This window comes from Nomascus leucogenys, chromosome 22a (assembly GCF_006542625.1).
Source record: "Nomascus leucogenys isolate Asia chromosome 22a, Asia_NLE_v1, whole genome shotgun sequence".
NCBI classification, from domain to species: Eukaryota; Metazoa; Chordata; class Mammalia; order Primates; family Hylobatidae; genus Nomascus; species Nomascus leucogenys.
In genome coordinates, this window is record NC_044402.1 from 118,534,104 (window position 1) to 118,553,687 (window position 19,584).

The 19,584-nt window shown below is 54.2% G+C and overlaps 1 protein-coding gene across 4 annotated transcripts in view; it reads right to left on the reverse strand.

Annotated features, from left to right (window-relative positions):
• The window catches only part of TNS1 (tensin 1), a 179,031-nt gene that overhangs the window by 103,103 nt on the left and 56,344 nt on the right, over positions 1 to 19,584 (reverse strand). For all 4 annotated transcript variants that reach the window (XM_030802711.1, XM_030802710.1, XM_030802709.1 and 1 more), the window contains exons 2-4: positions 17,078 to 17,119; positions 4,134 to 4,175; positions 3,247 to 3,297 (exon numbers count right to left, since the gene is read on the reverse strand). The gene's annotated coding sequence lies outside the window, so the exon portion shown is untranslated. The remainder of the gene's footprint in view (positions 1 to 3,246; positions 3,298 to 4,133; positions 4,176 to 17,077; positions 17,120 to 19,584) is intronic.

A 19,584-nucleotide genomic window follows, 5' to 3' on the forward strand; every position in this document is an offset into this window, starting at 1 on the left:
TATACAAGCACGGTGGGAGTAAGTCAAGGCATCCGGTCATCCCTGGGCCTCCAATCTTCATGATCATTCTCTCATTCAGCAAACATCCACCGAGTGCCACCAGCTGTGAGCCCGGCCGTGTTCTAGACACCAGGGGACAAAGGAAGTAAAGTCCCTGACCTCAGAGAGCTTATATTTTATGGACCATGATACTCATCAACAGACCCAGTGTGAGGAGTAGAGGTTCCGTCTCATTTATCCATCTGTAAAATGGGCACTGCACAGTGCTCATATAATCTTCTGCCTACTCTGCGTAGAGCCCCTAGGGAAAACGACTACAGGACTTTACAAATTTTATTTTAAAAAGAAAAATAAGCTCTCTGCCTGCCTGTAATCCTACTCTTTTCTTCTCCGGGGATCACAAAGCGCCTTACCCACATGGCTTTGAACTTCTTCCTGGCTCCTCTCAAGACATAGGTCGATTATAGAACTTTTCATCCAACTCTCTAAACACCAAACAGAACTCTCCCCTATCCTCACCTCCAAAACACAGTCCTTCCTTTGCTGAAAGCGCACCATGAAAGGAGATTCAACAGCCTCCCAGACAGAGTGTCTTACTTTTCTCACTGTCAGGAAGTTCCTCCTGGTATCTAACCCTCATCCTTCCTGCTGCAGATTCAGGCAACTCTTTTTGCCTTGGTCCTCATTGCAGGCAAGAGTGGATCACCACTCAGACACTACTGGTTGGCTCAAGGTCTATGACCCCAGGTTCTGTTATCTGCTGCCTTCTTCCCCATCATGAGGCAAGGAGCAGGAACCCCCAGCCTTGGGTGGGGTCGGTTTGAAGCAATGCCTCTGTGGGAAGAGCCCTGCTTTCCTTTGAGGTCCACAGACCAAACACAACAGCTCTGGACCAAAAGAAAAGCCATTTCCTGAGCCCAGGTCCCCAGAGGGGCACAGTTGGGAGGAGGGTCTGTAAGCGAACACCAGGGGCCTTGTCAGGCAGCCAGAGATTGGTGACCAACCTACGTCAGGGGCCCGGCCCCATTCCTACATCTCCTCTGGGGGCTGTGGCCAACCCCCACATAGCACCCCCTTCAGCCACACCCCTTCCCCTCTCCTTCCTGCCCACTAGCCTGGATTTTTCCAAAACAAAGTGCGACACAGCACGCTGTCCACAAACTCCACTACACACCAACTCGCCAGGAGGAAAACAGCCATTTCTGCCTGTGAGTCCTGGGCCGTGGGCCAGAGACAGCAATGCAGCTTGACAAACAGCCACATTATCACAGCAGCAGGTCCAGGTCCTCCTCCCCTGGGGTGGACTGCTGGAGAGTCCCGTGGCTGGGCAGGAGACTGGCTCGATGACCCTGGGGCCAACCCAACCTGAGACAGGTGACAGGAGCCTTAAAAATTAGGTTTTCTCTCCTCTTTTACAGTACACAGGCCGTTCTGGTAGCTGCTAACTTGCTTACCTTTCCAAAGCTCATTTTGTCCCACCTCCCATATCCAGACAAGACAGCACACTTACCTACCCCAACACGCAGGCACAGACACATCCATCCCAGATCACCAATACTTTCTTCTAAAAAAAGCCAAAGAGCCTCAGTCACAACTAAATGGCCACCTCTTTCTTCCCTAGGACCAAGGTCGTGCACACTCTTGCAATCAAAAGTTCTTCGTGACATCTAACTTCACTCTATCTTGCTGTAGCTCTAGTTGACGAGATTCATCTGGCCCAGGCTGGGGATGTGGGGACAGCAGCTCTAGGATTTGGCTGCTGAGTGTGCCCAGACCATTGGCTAGAATTCTTGGTTCACACACCATCACCCTGTCCCCTTGCCAAAGGTTAGCAGTTCAGGATAATACCAGACCCCAGGAGCAGTCCCAGGAAGGGATGGAGTGGCATTCACCGAATCATTCAGCAACGCCAAGCCTCTGTTTCCTCATCTGTAAAGTGGATTCATAGTCTCTGCCATACAGGGGTGTCAGGAGGATCTCAAAACACCCAACACAGCTCCCAGCCCTTAGTCAAAATAACAGTAATAAGAACGGCTCACATTTATTGAGCACGTATGATATATTTTGAGTACATAAAGCCTGTACATCCTTGGTAGTAGGTACACACAAAAAATTAGGTTCCCCCTGCACCCCAGCCCCAGAAACATCACAAACCGGGACAAGGGCCCCTCCCCAGTATGAGTGCCCCACGCCCAGAGGAACTCACGCATACCTTGAGCAGAGCCTTTCCCACTAATTTAAGAGGCATGCTCCCTGCTCCACCTGGAGAGGCCCCATGCGGTCCTTGGGATGCTGCCGCTTTGTAGGGCTGGACATGCAGGGCTGCCCCAGGGCAATGTGGCGGTGGCAGTGGGCTCACCACGGGAGTCAGGCTGCCTATAGGAGCTGCCCCTCCTGCTCCCGCAGCACTCCCTCCAGGGCCCTCCCCACCCTGGGTCAGGCAGCTGTCAGATGATAGGGCCTCGTGCCATCAACATCTACCCCTGTGCCAACCACCAAAACCACTCCCTGTTCCTCTGCAGCCCAGGGCGGGTGAAGATGGAGGGGCCAGCACAGGGGGCACTGTCAGAGAGGGGCAGGGAAGAAAGGAGAAAGCCCCACCGTGCTGGGAGTCTGCCCCTGGGGTATGGAGACAAGACCAACCCCAAACGGGGCTCAAAGCACGTCCTGGAAGAGACCCTGAGCCCTTCTGTGGGATCCTTCCATTTCGGGCATCTGCCCCTTCCCCTCTCCCAAGAATGGGAGGCAGGAGGAGCCCAGGGGGACCCGTGGACCCATCTGCCAGCCTCCTCCTGAACCAACAGCATCTAAGCCACACAGTGGAGCTTGTTATTTTCTGAGACTCTTGTCTCCAGGGAAGCAGGCCCTACCACTTCCCCAAGGACTAAGACCCCCACCAAGAGTCAGGGCTCCTTCTCTGCCTCAGCCCTCAGTTTCCCTTGCTGTGGTTTTGCGCATTTCCCCTTGCTCCCCATGGCCGCTCATCACACACCCTCTCTCCTCCCACCCGCCCTGAGCACCGAGGCCTGGTGCAGTTGCGGATGAATGAGCTCTGGATCCTGCTTAGATGGAGGTGGCAGCAAAGGCTGAGGCCCAGCCTGTAAGGAAATGCGCCTGCCCACAATGCCAGCCTCTCCTTCTAGAGAGAGGTAAAGGAAGCCCACGAAACAAGGCGTTATCCACCTCCCCCATTCCCCCTGGCCACCAGGGCCCAGCCCCATCCTTCTTCTGCCCATCCACACTCACGTTGTCCTCGAGGCTTTTCCGTGTGTTTCCACCCCGGGAGGCTCCTTCTCCCTGCAGACAGAGAAAAGGCAGTCAGAGAGGGGAGGCAAGAAAAATAATCAAAACGCAGCCAGGTCTTCCACCTGCTGGGTTTGTCAGGAGTGGCAGATGAGGAGGTTGGCAGAGGGGCCTGGGAAAGAACTTTGGTGTTTGTCTCACATTTCTTTGCCCATATCAAGGCCCCCTCAGAGCTAAACAAATCCTCTCGTTTACAACTCACAACCGCTCCTGTGGGAGATACTATTATTCTCATTTTGCAGATAAGAAAACTGAGGCACAGACAGGCTCATGCCTTGCCCACAGTCACATAATTAGAACCTTGGCAGAGTCAAGATTTGAACCGAAGTCCTTCATCTCCAATCCCATGATTTCCTGCTGGCCATCGCCAGGAGATCTCTCTCAGTAGCTAACCTCAGTTTCCCCACGGCAGAACCCACCTACTTTCCTCCCTTCATCTTCTGCATGGCCTTGAGGAAACTGTCCGTCTCTCAGCTAGGTCAGAAAAACCTGTTTGGAAAGATCTGCCTGGCTTTCTTGCATTCTGCATATTTCATAAGGAAGCCCACATTTAACCACCGGCTGCTCCCTTTCAGCTCCCACCCTGCCTCTCCCTCTCTGCCTGCCCAGTTGCCTAGCAGCCCATTTCCACACACACAGGGAGGGTCAGATGCCCTTTTCCCAGCGTCAGCAGCCGCCCCACTACTTCCCTGCAAATTCCCCAAATCTACTCCGGAAGCATTTCCCCAACCACATCCGTCCACTCTCCCCCAAATCCACTCTCCACTTTCGGCCTTCTCACACCTGCCCAGGCTGTTCCGGCTCCCCCACCACCACCTGCCATCACTCACCTTGTCCACTACATTCTTTGGTGCATTCTCAGTGGTGATGGGCTGTGGACAGAAGGAGAAACAGCATGAGCCCTCAGGGCAGACATCCCAGGGATGGACTCTCTCCCCATGGCTAGTGGCCCTGATGGGCAGAATGCCCCCCGAGACAGGGATGATGAGGCCAACCCAAGACTCAGGCATAATCTGGCTGGCCCCAAGCACAGGGGGAAGAGTTTGACATGTGGAAAACCATCCTAATAGTGCTAGAACCATCCGGTTCTACAAACCTTCACCAAAGACCCACGCTCGGTGTGTGGCGCCAGGCCTCTGGTTCATACAGTTGCTGACCCCTCAAACTGGAGGGGTCAATGACCTGCAGCATCTCATTTATTCCCAAGAATCTAGGGAGGTGAGTACCATTACTACCTTTTATCCCCACTCTACAGATAAGAAAGTTAAATGAGCCAACATCATCAACTCTAATAGCCACAGCAGGATTTGAACCCCATCTTGGGGCTCTAAGTGAAATCCCAGCGGCCTGAAATAGTGCAGCCAGCCAGTCTCATTACTTCAGTGGGCTTTCAGGCCACCCACCACTGGGCCTCACACACCTCCATTTCCAAGCACAAAGGCTCTGCTCCATCAGCCCGGGCCCCTAAACTCTTCTTGCCTGTTCCCACATCCAGGTCTTTACTTGTGGAATGCCTTCCCCTCTTTTCCTACAAGAAGGGCTCTCTTCCTCCAGTTAGCCCTCCCTGGCCACCCCAGCAGGTGGGATCTCTTTCCCACCTCTGAACTCCAATCACCTCCCTGTCTGGTCCTTAGTGTATGAATAATCTCATCATGGGAATAGATGACTTGTTTCCCCAACTATTGTTTTATTTGTGATTCTTATTCCACCTTCATCCAGAACAGATTCTAAGCAACATTTGGACCAATTCATTTGGAAACTCCCTCCTACCAGGGTGGATGTATGCATAGTGGGCCATCAATAAACTCCTGTCGGCTGATCCCATCCCTTCCTCTGGCACCCTCCTTTCTTCACTCAGGGCAACAGAAGGGCTTCCTACTAAAGATGGTCTGGTTTCTCCCCATAGCAAGAAGAGAAACTTCTTATGCCAGGTTCACCTCCTGACCAGAATCTAGGGCTCGGTTTCCAATTCATGAAGTGGTTATGGGGCCATCAAATTGGGCAGAAAGGCCTGAGCACAACTGAAAAGGTTCTGAAGCAAACCTTGACGAGGGCAAGTGTGACCCAGGTTTAAGACCATGTGTCTTGGCACAAGAGGCGCCTGCTCCAACCCCATCCGTGAGAGCTGAGGGATGAGCTGCTCATGTCCAAAGGCAGGGGAATGGACAGAATGACCCTCTAAAAGGTTCCAGCGTCAGGGAGGAGGAGTGGGCACAGATGGGTATGGAGGAAGAGACTGGGCTGAGCGGAGGTAACAGTGCTCTGTCTGGAAATGGCCCAGACTCATCTACCCCTACTGCCTAGAAGACAGGCGGCTGAGGCCAAAACTTCTCTCCAGGGGATGAAACTTCCTGAGCAGTTCAGGGCCAAGGCAGCCGGGGACGGTAGAGGAACAATGGGGTCCAGGCACAGGGGTTGGGGGGACAGGGGCCAACCCCTCCCACACATCCCCTCCACTATCCTCCCTGCTGCTAGGTACACCACCTTCTCTCCACCTGGAGGCTGAGGATGGCTCTGGAGGAGGAGTAAAGACAGCACGTTCTGCCATCTCTCAGCTCAGCCCTAATCCTAACCTACTAATCCCCTAACCCACTCAGGGTAAGTCAGAGCTCTCGGAGCTACCTGTTTATTAGGACCAAGTGCTCCCCTCAGCCACCAACAACGCAGCCCCACCCACCCCTCTACCAGGGACCCCGCCCCCCACCCCCGGCTAGAGCAGTGTCACCCACCCCAGGCCCTCTCCACCCTCCAGCCTTTCCCTTCTTTTCCAGGGGCTCTGTCATTCGCATGTGGAGACCTGAGGTTGGGCAGAACAGCCCAGCTGCCTCATCTCAGAGCTGCTCTGGTCTCCTGTGGGAAGGAAGGGAACTCCCAGAAGGCAGACCACAGCAGAACTGAGACGCAAACCCAAATCCCCCAACTCCAAAGCCCTCACTCCTGACCTGTCCGCTACCCAGCCTCCTAGAATGGACAGACATGGAGTGGCGTGGACAAACTAGAGATGATACACCTGCCCCAGGCCCGTTCAGGGCCCAGAAAAGCCTCTCTTCCTCCTCTGGTTAAAGCCTCCTAATAGGCCTCGACCCTCAGCAGAGCATGAGCCCAGGGGTCTCAAACTTGAACGTGCATAGCACCACCTAGAGGGCTGTTGACACACAGGTGCCTGGGCGCCCCACACACACACACACACACACACACAGATCTATGGTGGGACCCAAGGACGTGCATTTCTACTAGGTTTCCAGGCAACACAGGTCCCAGATGCTTCTCCGAGAACAACCAGCCTGAGCTAACAGCTCCCTTGCCTCCAGGCAGGACAACTCCAACTCGGAATCAGCTTGGGAGCAGGTGGCAGGATTTGGACCTACTGCTCCCTAAAAGGCCTTGGCAGCAGACTGCCTGGGTCCACATGCTAATTCTCTCGGCTGCTACCTAACTACGCAACCTTAAGCAGGTCACCTTGTCCTTCCTGCCCCTCAACAGGCCCGCACAGGGTTATTCTTGGGGGATCAAATGCAATAAAGCACATAAAGCACTTAGAAGAGTGCAAGACACTAGGAAGCTCTCAATACTTATCAGCTATCACTGTTGTTTATCATCTCCAGCCTCGGGGCAGCACCTCATATCCCTGAGGCCCAGGCTCTCTCCAGCCCACCCTGCCTCACTGTGACCCTCTTACCCCACCCTTCCTGGGTCTGGCATGGTGCAGACAAGGGAGCTGAAGTCAATATTAGAAACCACAGGCCTCAGCAGTGCAAGAGAAACTTGCTCCTCCTGCCAGTGATCATCTGAGCACCATCCCCTTTGCCCCCACCCCTTCCCCATGCCAGCTGGAGGCCGGCCACAGGGCGATGCTTGCCAGAGTTCAGATGCCTTCAGCTTACTAGTTGAGATGCTTTCTGAGGAGCTAAAAATTTCCAAGCCCCAACCCGCCACACCATCTAAACATCCCAGTTGTCCTGCAGTGTTTGCAAACACAGCCAGCATGCATGCTACCCGCCCCTCCTCTGCCTTCCAACCCAACTCTTCCAGGATTCAAGTCCTATTTCTCTGTTTCCCAACCACTGCCAGCCTTGGGGCTACTGGGAAGGAAAAAGGCATGGGACTGGTAACAGGAAGGCAGGATCCCCTGAGGCTGCCACTGCCCCAGGCCCTGCAGGGAGGCTGGGGCCAGTGGGAAGCCCTACCATTGACACTGCCTAGTGAGTCCAGCTGGCACTCCCGGGACCCTCTGGAACCGAAGCCCCTGACCTTCATCTTTGCTCCATTACTGGCCAGGATGTTGCTACAGCTACCACATACACACACACACACACACACACACACACACACACACACACACCATCCTTGCATGCCACTCCTGGGGACATCGGCTCTGAGAGGGACTTAAGACATCATCTTCTCCATCCCCGTTTCACACATGGGGAAATTGAGGTCCAGGGAGGTCTGATCTGCCCAGCTTTTCATGGTGAGTTTCATGGCATGGCTGGAGCTGGTTCCCAGATTTGTAAAGCCCACTGCCAGGCCCCTTTCACTGCCCTCACCCTTGGCCCCCAGCCATCCTGCTGGCAGGGTGAGCTGGTGCCTCCCTGCAGGCTCTTCTTCTCCTTCCTCTTCAAGTCAGCTGCAGAGGGATGAAGTGTGTGAGCCCAAACACAGACAGACCCCTATGTCTGTCTCCACCCACTGCCCAGTCCCAGGACAAAGCCTGGAGCTTAAGGTCCCCAGGCTTTCCAAAGTGAGAGCAGCTGACTCACTGTCCCACAAGGGGTCTTCCAGAGTCCCCCCTTACCTCCTAGGAGGGACAACTCAGAATCCAGCTTAGAAGCAGGTGGCAGGGTTTGAACCTATCACTACCTGAAAACCAAGCCCTGCTCTTAGCGGGCCATTCTGCTCTAGAGTCCCAAAACCAGCAGTTAGAGCAAAGCAAGGTGGGGACTAGGGCGAAGCCCTTGGGGCACAACATTTAAGAAGGCATAGCTCTCACTCTGAGGTCCTGCGAGTGCACTTGCGTAATCCTGAGAGTGATGACTCCTCAGATCTTGCACCCTAGAGGCCCCACTTGTCTGGCCCTCATCCTGGCCCTGGCCCTGAGATGCCTTTTCATAAACTTATTGCAAGAACTACAACTATTCATTTAGGGCTGGCAATGCCCGGAACACAGTACTGGGCCCTTTGCTTTCCTGATCACCAGTCCTCAAAACCACCCTGGGAGGTGAGCATTACCACAGGGTACAGTTTAGGAAACTGAGGGCCCGGGAGATGTAGTGACTCACCCAAGGTTCCACAGCCAGTCGGTAGGAGAGCTGCTGTTTGAAACTTGCTCCTCACCTCCCCATCATGCTATCTCCCCTCTCCCTGGCAATGATCTCTAGGCAGTTCCTCTGATAACTGCCTTCCTGTGGGGAACAAGCTTTCTGAGAAGTGAAGGCCAGTTGTAGCAGGACTTCTGTCCAGGTCCTCAGTAGGAAGACACTTCTTAACCACACTTCCACAGAAAGAATAGGAACTGGGCTGCAGTAGGAAAGACTGAGATCAGACAACAGAGAGAACTTCCTGAATTCGAGGGGTCGGGAACCACAGGGTGGATAAGGGAAGCTCCACATCCTTTCCTCAATTTTTTTCCAAAAAAAGACACATATGCCCTCTCCACACATGCCTTTACCCTCCCCCACTGCATGGGCCCAAGGAAGGGCCAGGAGGGTCCTTTCTGCTGGAAGGTTGGGGGGTGGCTGCCAGGACTGCCTGGAGGCTCACGCAGGAGGACACGTCAGTGGCCTACAAGGAGGGTGGGCTGGGAAAAATGTCTCTGTGCTGCTGTTTTGGAGGAAGGAAACAACAGGGTGGGGGAGGTTCCCAAGCCTGAGCCCAGGGCTGAGGGGAAGGGGATTGGGGAGCAGGGTGCGCAGAATGAGGGCTCAGCCTCCGGAGGAACATCCCGTCCAGAAATTCCTTACACCCTGCCCCTTTCCACCCTCCAACTCTCCCGACTCTTGCCCCCTGGGAGGCCTGGAATCTGGGGGGCTGGGGGGCCAAAAAGACCACCCCATGACCACATCTACTGCCATGGCAATGAACTGCGAGGTCACCGTCGCACTGCCTATCAAGAGGGGAAGGAACTGGGAGCTGACAGGGAGGGCTAGCGAGGACTGGAATGGCCTCAGACCCAGGACCCAGAGAAAGTTATTCTAGGCTCACTTGTTTCAAAAATAGAAGCATAAGCAAATGCAGGGAGGGGGCTAAAAACAGAAGGGAAGGGCAGGGAAACAGCGTTTATGGGGCACTTGGAGAATAGCAGGCTGTGAGATGGCATGCTAGAGGTGTGGCCCAATTTAATCGTCCCCACATATAGACCTATGAGAGCCCTCTATCAACGGCATAATCACAAAAACAAGGCAGTGGCAGAAGGCAGGAAAGGGAGAGAGCGCTTCCTCCGTGCCCCGTGCCTCCCAAGGCATCACCTCCCTTCACTGTCACAAGCAAGGGCTCTAGAAGGAGCACTTTGAATACCTTTCTGCAAATGAGGAGACAGAGTTTCCAGGGAGGGTGGCCGCTCGATGTGAGATCAGGTCTGTGCCTCTGAGTCTGAGACTTCTGAGGTCTGCACCTCCCAGAGCCCTGTGCTCTCCCCTCGCTCAGTCTTGAGGAAGTGGGAGCCAATGGGTGAGGGCTGGAGAAAGAGCACTGAGCAGATGGGGCTGGCAGAGGATGCTGGTAGTGGAGCCTGGGACCCTGAAGTATATCAGCTCAGTTGCTCCAGGGGCCACATCCTCTCCCAGCAGGCCCAGGCCACCAGAGGAAAAGAATAGGCTTCATGTGATTAAGGGGAAAGTTACGTCTGATTTCTCCACAGGGGAAGGATCTGGCCAGATCATACCTCAGATCAGTCCTCAGCCCCTTCTCCTAATTCACCCTGAGGGACCCAACACCCAAATCCTGGCTGAGGTTGTGCAACTGTGGACACCCCCATTGCAGCCGACTTGCACAGGTTGGAATATTTTGTGTTCCCTCTTGCCATGTCCTTCACTGGATATGGCTCTCCTCCCCGACCTGGCCAGGGCACTGGAAGGCTGTGCCCTTCCTCCATACCCCTCCAGCCACCCTTGCCTACAGCCTTGAAGCCACATTGAGCATCTATACCAGCCCTGCCCTCCCCTGGCAGTCCCTCCCTGCCAAGCCACCCTGAAACTGGCAGCAGACTCCCAGCTCTAACACCCTGCTTTGGGTCACTTCCCCACTCAGGGACCCAGGATAGCCCTTAGTGCTTAGCACATCAAGTTCAAGTTCCCCAGTGTGGTTTGTGGACTCCTCCAATATCTGGCCCCTTCTCCCTCCAGCCACTCCACTGCTTGCTCTCTCTTCTCCAGCGTGCAGCCTCTGTTCACAGCTGCTCAGGCCCACCAGGCCTGTCACGCTCGTCCCTGCCCCCATTCCTGCACCCACACTGCTCCCACCACCAGCCCCAGGCAGGGCCACCAAGGGTTGTTTGGGCCCTGGTGATATAAGATTGCCTGGTTCTCTCTTCCCTCCAGCAAGAGAGACTTGCCCAAAACATTTACACTAGATTGCCTGGCCCTATTTCAGACTCAGCAATTGGTACCAAGGTCCTACACCCTTTCTGTTTCAGCCCTGTTACCTTCCAAAACGCCCTCCCTCCTCTCTTCTATTTGTTCCAGACTTAAACTAGGCTTGAACAGAGAAGGCAGGTTTCCCCAACCACCACAGCACAAGCAAATCACTTCCACCCCTGAACACCAAGGCTACCACCTCTGGTCAAAACCCCAGAGTCAGGCACTATTTCCATAGTGTGGTTCTCTCTCTCCCACTGAACAGAGGGTTCCCCAAGGTCAGGACCCTTCACCCTACTTGGGCCTTTCAAAGTGGGGGTTACAGGGGAGGTATTCAGCACATTCAGGGATGCCTTGACCTCTGTGGATCTTGTCACTTTGTAACCCAGCCAAATGGCAGGACCTCAGTGAGCCTGAGGACTTCTACCCAGGCAGCTCCCTGTGGAGCTGGTGCTTCCATCAGCATGGTGCCTTATACCTGACAGGTATCAGTAAGAATGTTTTGGGTTTTTTTGTTTTGTTTTTGTTTTTGTTTTGAGACGGAGTCTCGCTCTGTCGCCAGACTGGAGTGCAGTGGTGTGATCTCAGCTCAGTGCAACCTCTGTCTCAGCCTCCCAAGTAGCTAGGACTACAGGCACAAGCCACCATGCCCAGCTAATTTTTGTATTTTTAGTAGAGACGGGGGTTTCACCATGTTAGCCAGGATGGTCTCGATCTCTTGACCTCGTGATCCACCCGCCTCAGCATCCCAAAGTGCTGGGATTATAGGCGTGAGCCACCACGCCCTGCCTAAATGCTGTTCTTTAAGGAGCACTTTGAACTCCTTTTGGCAAATGAGGAGACAGTTTCCTCCTCTTTCTGACAACCTCTACCTACCAAGTTCTACTTTGCAGAACAATGGAAAATGAATCCATTTGTCTTTCAACATATTCTCACTCCCATTCTGCGCCCATCCCATGTCTTCTCTCTCTAGGCTAAGCAGCCCTAGGGGTTGCATGAGTTGGGGTTTTCAACCTCCCTCCCCATGCTCAGCATCCTCTTGGGAATGCAATGCTCAGAGTTTGCCCCTCCCCTTTGAAAATCAGCCATTTTTTCAGGATTTCCCAAAGATGGCCACCCATGGCCTGCCCAGTGCCTTGGGATGAAATGCATCGGGTCAGAGTTCAGGCTGACTGAAGTGACTGTACATCACCCTTGATGGCGCAAGCCCGCACACTGAAGCTGAGTGCTCCACTCCCTTTCTCTGCTTCCAGTTAACATCACACCCTTCTCTGCTTCCATGAGGCAACACAGTGCCTCAGATCTGACACTGGGAGACCTTCAGAAAGTCACTTAAGAAAATCAGGGCCTGTTTCTTTATCTGCAAAAGAACAGAATGGGACTAGATGGTGTCTAAAGTCCTCTCCAACCTGTGGCTCCAGGTCTACTCCATGCCCATCTGTCTTCAAGAAGCACCGACAACTGTGGCAGAAAGGGACCCTGAAGCCCCAGAACGTAGAACAGTGCCTGGCACTGAGGGGTCCTAAGCCCAGGGGGTAGGTGCTCAAGAGATAAGTATTGGTAAGATGGCTGGATGGTTACATGGATGGACAGACCCTCCCTCAAAACCCAAGCCTACTGGCAAACAGAGAAGCTAGCTGTTTAGAAAGAGGGGCTCAGGAGAAGCCCATCGCCCGGCAACATCGGGTACTTACATCAGGAGCAAGCACCGAGGGCCGCCTGGGGAGAAACACAGACCAAGAATCCACTCCTGACCCAGCCCTGCCACTGCGAGCTGTGTGTCCGTGAACAAGGCACCCAGTTTGTTCCATGCACAGTTTGTTCCTGTCTTCCCAGGATGGGCTCGGGCCTGCCAGGCTTCCACACAAGTCACTGTGAGGTCCCAATGGCCCCACGTCATGGAAAGGGCTTTGAAAACGGCAAGTGCTATGCAAGTGACAGTAACGTCAGTCATTATTCGTGCTTAGGAGGGTGAACTGTGGTGTCAGACCACCGTGTCAGAATCCCAGCTCCCCCTTTTAATAGCTCTGTGGCCTTCAGCTTCAGTTCTTCATCTGTGACATTGGGATCATCACAGCACCTCCCTCATTGCACTGTAATCAGGATTAAATCAGTTTATTTTTGTAAAGTGTTTAGAACAAATCTAGGCAGATATGAAGTTCCAGTAAAGGGTTAATCTCTCACTGTTGCTATTATTACTATTATGAGTGAAACCAGCCTCCTCAGGCTCCCATGGTGGGAGAGAGACTCTGCAATCCAAGCACGATTTCCTACTGGGCAATTCCTATTCCCCCATTCACCTCCTCCCCTCCAGACCCCCCACCCCGACCTGCAGACCTCCAAGTCATTCTACAGGGATGTTCCAAGCCCGTGTGCTGGGCCTGCCTGGGTGAGGAGAAGCAATGTGCACATCATTACACCCAGTCCAGCTCTCCTGCACACAGAAGACCTGACATCCACCGACCTTGGTGGCCAACCCATTTGGCGATCACCCTTGAAAACTTCCTTTGACTCTTATTTTTCAGAACTTGAGAAAAGCTGCTTCAGCTCTTTGCAAGGATCAGGAGTATCCGTGGCAAACAAGCCCTCTTGCCTCTCCATCCTGCCCCACCAGTGCCCCATAGGAGGGTGGTGACCCTAGGTCCCTTCTACCCAAGGCCTTGGGCAACATCTGTTGAGTAAGATGAAAACATGGTTGAAGATTAAGCCACTTTACCCTGGCTGGCCCGGGCACAGGTTGGGAAATGTATTTGGCTGGCAGGGCCTGAAGCTGGGCAGAAATTCTATGTCTGGGATGAGGGGTCCTAATCCCAGGGGTTGGAATTTAAGCAAGATCAGTGAGAAGACCAGACAGAGGGCTGGAGCTGAACTGAGACATGAAGAAAACACAACACACAGAAGGACAGACACACCATGAGGGACAGGGAATGGGCAGGGAGGCTGGAGAGCAGCCTACCAAGGCTGAAGGGCAGGCAACAAATGGAAAAGGAAGGAAAAATACAAACCCGCCCTTTCCTCCCTCTTGTGAACCTGTTCAAAGCACTTGCCTCGCCCACCCGTGAGGAAACAGGTGCTGAGTGCTCCTGGGGAAGCCAAACTTTCTCCCGGTTTCCCCTGGGCCACTTTCTCACTCCCCAGGGACAGTAGCAGAGCTTCTAGCTGAAGGCAGCTGCCACCCTCCCCCATGGCCCCCCACCTTTAGGACTCGACAACCCCACCCATTCACCAGCTAGGGAACATGGAGCCACAGCAGTCCTGTTTATTGAGTACCTAATCTGCCAGACATCGGGCTGAATGCCTTCCTTCCAGCCATTCAAGAAACATACATAGAGCACCTACTGTGTGCAAGGCAGTGGGGACACAGAACCGAGCAAAATAGATAAAAATCCCTTGTCCTAATGGAGTTTACATGCTGGCGTAGGCAAAGCCCCTTAAACAAGATAAAGAAGTAAAATGCATAGTGTATCGGGGGGGATGCATGCTGAGGGGCAGTGGAAGCATGGAAGGGAGACTGGGTGCTGGGGAAAGGGAAATGCTGACACTTGAATAAAAATTTGAGGCTCGACCGGGCACGCGGTAGCTCACGCTTGTAATCCCAGCACTTTGAGAGGCCGAGGTGGGAGGATCATTTGAGGTCGGGAGTTCAAGACCAGCCTGGCCAACCTAATGAAATCCCATCTCTACTAAAAATGCAAAAATTAGCAGGGTGTGGTGCTGTGTGTCTGTAGTCCCAGCTACTGAGGAGGCTGAGGCAGAAGAAATGCTTGAACCCGGGAGGCAGAGGTTGCAGTGAGCCAACATCGCACCACTGCACTCCAGCCTGGACGACAGAGCGAGACTGTGTCTCAAAAAAAAAAAAGACTTGAGACTGGGGGAAAAGCCTTGTGGGTATCTGTGGGAAGAGCACTCCAGGCAGGGGGAATAGCAAGTGCAAAGGCCTGGAGGCATCATATATGTTCAAGAAGCAGCAGGAAGTCCAGGTGGCTGAAACAGAATGAGTGAGGTGCTGAGAAGGAGACGAGGTGAGAGAGGAAAATGACAAGACACAGGTGAATGAGAAGGAACTGAGGCAAGAGGAAACCTGTCATGTAGGGCTGCTTGGGCCAATGGAAGAAGCTGAGCTTTTGCTCCAGTGAGGTGGGCCAGCATTGAAGGGCTTTGAAAACAGATGAATTGAATGGATTAATATGCTCACTTTGGTCTTTTGGCAGCCTTACAGCGTAGGTACCGTCACTAACTCCCATGGTGAAGAAGAGAAACGGAGGTCCAGGGAGGTTAGCAATGTTAGGGTCGTACACCAGGGAACGGGGGAGCTGGGATGCAGAAGGAGGTGGTCTAACTCCCTCGCTCTTTACCGCTGGGGAGGTGGGCTGTGACTCAGTCAGGGGAACCTCTGGGAGCACAGTCTGGTGTGACAGCCATTTCACCACCGGGTGGCTGATCCAGCCTCCTCGAAGGGCAGAGCCCCCTGCACAGGTGGGGCACATCCCAGAGACACACAGCCTTGCTCAGGCACGAGTCTCTTCTGGATTCTAACTGCAGCCCCCCCAGCTGGAATGCCAACCTATTCCCTTTTGTCCCAACCTCTGACAGCTCTTCATGTAAACAAAGCTCATGAGACTCCCGGCAGCCAGACATCTAGCTTCTGCCTGGTGGTCCCTAAACCCCGAACCCCCAGCCTCATAAAGCAGCCAAGGACATTCTGTTCTTAGCCACAAGGTGGGAGTTCAGCTGGAATAAGGAGAAATGTACACTCACCCCTCCCCGCCCGCCCTCCTCAGACTCCCCATGGTGTCCCTCTGCAATCCAAACGCGGATTTTCTTGCTGGCAGTTCAAAGCCCGACTGCACTCCACCCCCAGCCCCCGCTGTTGCCAGATGACCCTCCGCTGGGCTCCGTGTGAATAACACTCCACATCTGCAGCAGCAGGGCTGGGCAGCACTGAGGCCCAGAAGAACCTGGCCCCAGTGAGATCAGGGAAGGAGGGACCACTGCAAAGAAGGTAAATAACCCCAGCAGGGCCTGAGCCGGAGCGTGCAGAGCAGTGACACTCAGAGTCCCAAGCACTTCTGTGCACTTCATTTCACTCCATCACCACTCTGAATAGGGAGGGAGGGAGAGGGAACACTCATTAACATGGAGGGGCCCCTTGGAGCATCTCCACAGAAAGGAAAATTGAGGTCCAGAAAGAAACAGGATGGGACCATCCCCTTGTCATACAGCAAGTGGATATTGATGAAAGGAAGGAGACTCTGGCCTGACTGAGCGCTCAGCGTCTGGGCTGAGCAAGTCCCTACAGAGGTGTGTGAGGTACCTACAACTGCCTGGGCCCCAGGACAGGCTCGCCCTGCCCCAGGCTCCTCCATCAATACCACCACAGGCACCTCCACAGCCTGATCCGATTGTGCCCGAAAGGTGCCCTTCCGGGACACACCCACACACCTGTACACAGGCACACACGTGCATGCGGGCAGCCCCCTTCCTTCCCCAGCAGCCCCCAGAGCCTTGTCTGCCTCCAGGGCCATGGTGGGAAGGAAGAAGACCTCTGAAGGGTGATAAGGTGGTGAGAGGCAGGAAGGAAGAGTGCCCAGTGTGCCAAATCAGCCCAGCTGGCATCAGGGTGGAGCAGGGCCCTCTCTACAGCCCACAACTCACAGGGATCCCACCCCAGTCCAGGCTATGGTGCAAGCCTGATTCGGGGGTGACGGGAAGAGGAGTGTGGGAAATGGAAAGGGAGCAGAAAAGCAAAGTCAAGCCAAGGGGCTTAGAGGCAGAACAGAGGTCGCCTGTGGGGAGAAACTGCCCAGATGAATGGACTCTGAGGGTCATCCCCCGCCTCCAGCCCCAGGGTGCCTGACCCGGGACCAGGCAGGCAGAAGGAGATGCCATGGCAGCCCCTGGTCCGCTGAGTCCCGGGACAACAGGCACCTGGCCAGGCCTGGAGACACACAAGATGCCCTTTTATGGGTTTTTCTAAGGACGCAAGTCTCAAGGTTGGAAATAGCAGGCACTGCATCTCATCAGAAGGGACCTCATGACTCATTTCCTCCCAGGCCCGCTTCGGCCCAGGGAGGTCGACCCTCCTCCTCCACCTAATTGTCGGACACCCCAGTTACCAACATATTTGGGTCTAAAGAAAGCTGCAGCTGGGAGCTGCGGAGGGAGGGGAGGCAGGGCTTGCAGGGCAAGGAAGGGCTGTCACTCACCACCAGCTCATGGTTGGATGGAGGAACGCAGGGGGCAGCCACCTGTGGAAGGAACAGAGAAAGAGCAGGTGAGCATATCTTGTCTCTAGAGACAGCCAGCACCTCCTGAGGTCACCCCACACCTCCCCCCGCTTCATTCCCTCATACGGGCTGACACCTTCCGGGTTGAGAGCTCTTCAGCAGACTATGGAGCAACACAGAAAAAATACTCCAGCAATAATTCCTGGGAAAGGGAGCGGGGGCCGCAGAAGGCAAAAATGAAGTGAGCGTCACAATTAAAATTCTGTGACAAATATGCAGATGCTGGGAGACTGGAGGTCACTGCACCGGCATTTCAATAACAGAGGTTTGAAATGATAAGAAGGATTTTTTTTTTTTACTCTATGTCCTGAATTTTCTACAATATGGTAAAATTCATTTTACATTTTTAAAAACTGTGATTAGGACCATCATTAGAAAAGGGAGAGTCACCTCCTTGGTTCTCCCCATTGCTAAGGGATCTCACCCAAAGGTCAGAGCTGCAGAAGGCTCCGACCGGCTCTGGCACTTTCCCGGAGCATGCATGCAATGACTTGGTAAAGGGACCCACGAGCCCTTCCAAAGAAAGCCATCAGTGCGGCTAATACCCTCCCCATGTGGAGGGCTTGGAGAGGCAGAAGTACTCTCTGCGAGTGAGCTATGATCTTCACTAGTTTCTTGATCCTCATCTTTCTCTCTGATCCGGAGAGGGAAATGGCAACTTGAACCTCCAGACAGAAGGAAGAAGGGACAGGGGGAGAGTAGAGGGGAGGGAGGGAGAGGGAAGAGGAGAGTGGAGGGGAGGGAGGGAGAGGGAGGAGGAGTGTAGAGGGGAGGGAGGGAAGGCTCCATTGCTCCCTTCCCTGAGATAACATTCCCCTGGCCAGGCCTGGCAGGCGAGCCATTACCCTGACAATTAGCAGGGGCATTTATCAGAGACTGAATGTGCTCCTTTTTTCTAGCCAGGACACGTTTTTCTTGGAGCTGGAGCTCAGTCCTCAACCTTGGCTCTGATTCCCAACCTGAACACCAGGCAAGGGGCCCACAGTGGGCACAGAGTGGGAGACTCTCCCTCGGGCATGAGGCTATCTGGGAACAAGCCATGGATGTCCAAAGAGCGGGTAGCTGCCTCCCCCAGACAGTGGGCAACCCCTCCCCACCCACCAGCCCGGTGGAGTGGTGGCAGCAAGAGCCCTCAGTCCAGCCCCAGCTGGTGCTGACAGGGCATTGGGCACCCTAGCTGAGCCCTCCCTCCGGCTGACTGCATGCTGTCATCCCACCAGCCCAGGGATTCCCCAGGCTTGACACAGCAGCCCAGACAAGGCCATCACCTGTGGGACAGTGTGCTCCAAGCTCTGGAAGGGGCAGAGGTGGCTGGGAATTGGCATTCCTGGGTTCTTGACACAGTCAGGCTACAGACTCCCTGCCCAACTCATTCTCTATCAAAGAGGCCCAGATGGAGTCCTAGCATTTATTCCCCTTTGCTCCACAGAATTCTAGGACTGGTGGGAGAATCACAAGGGGCCGAACAGAATCAACAACAATGATACCCAATACTATTGAGTGTGTGCTAGATGACAGGCATGATTATAAGTGCTTTACCTCTGTTAACATTTTTAATCCTTTCAACAACCCAGTAAGGTGGGTTACTATTGTTATTCCCCCAGTTGCGGTGCACGGGGCATGGATAGGTTAAATTGACCAAGGTCACACAGCTGATAAGTGGCCAAGATTTTAAGCCAGGCAGTCTAAGTCCCAAGATGAGATGTGAAGGGAAGCTTATCACTCATGGCCCCAATTTCGGAAGAATGAGGAGACACAGGGGGAACAGAACTGCCCCCAGAAGTCCAGGGTCCTTAATCCACACCAGCACGGGGCTATGAGTGATTGTTTTAGAAGAGGCCTCTGAGGGACAGAGCCCAGGGCTGGGGGAGAGGGTGCCAGGGTTACAGACTGGGAGGGAAGAGGAGGTCCCCAGAGCCGGCTGTGGCCTGCAGGGCTCTCTGCTTACCCTGCCCACGAGACCAGGTCTCAGCTACAGGGGACACTGCTGTCCCTGCCAAGCACAGCACCAAACCCTGCTCTGCGGACTGGGAGGTTTCAAGGTCAGGGGCCAGGGCCCCAGGGTGCCTTCTCCCAACCCACTCTGTCACCATGAGTCCCTCAGTCCTAGGGCAGGGAGTACAATTCCCAGGACAGCACCCTTGCTGTGTTCTTTTTCTGAGCTTGGGCTGGGCAGGGGCCACAAGCCAGGCCAAGCTGCCAGAGGACGGGCTGATGCCTGCCGCTGCCAGGGCCCCAGCCTCCACCAGTCCCCTCCCTCACAGGAGGTGTGTTTCTGCTCTCCATTTAGAAGCTGGGGATTGGAAAAGGGAGGGAGGGGGTTATGGCTGCATTTTGAACCAGCAGCAGAAGAGACAGGTGTTCTCTGAGACGAAAAGGAAGGTCTCCCTCCCAGACCTACTCTCAGGCAGTGGACAGGAGGGGGC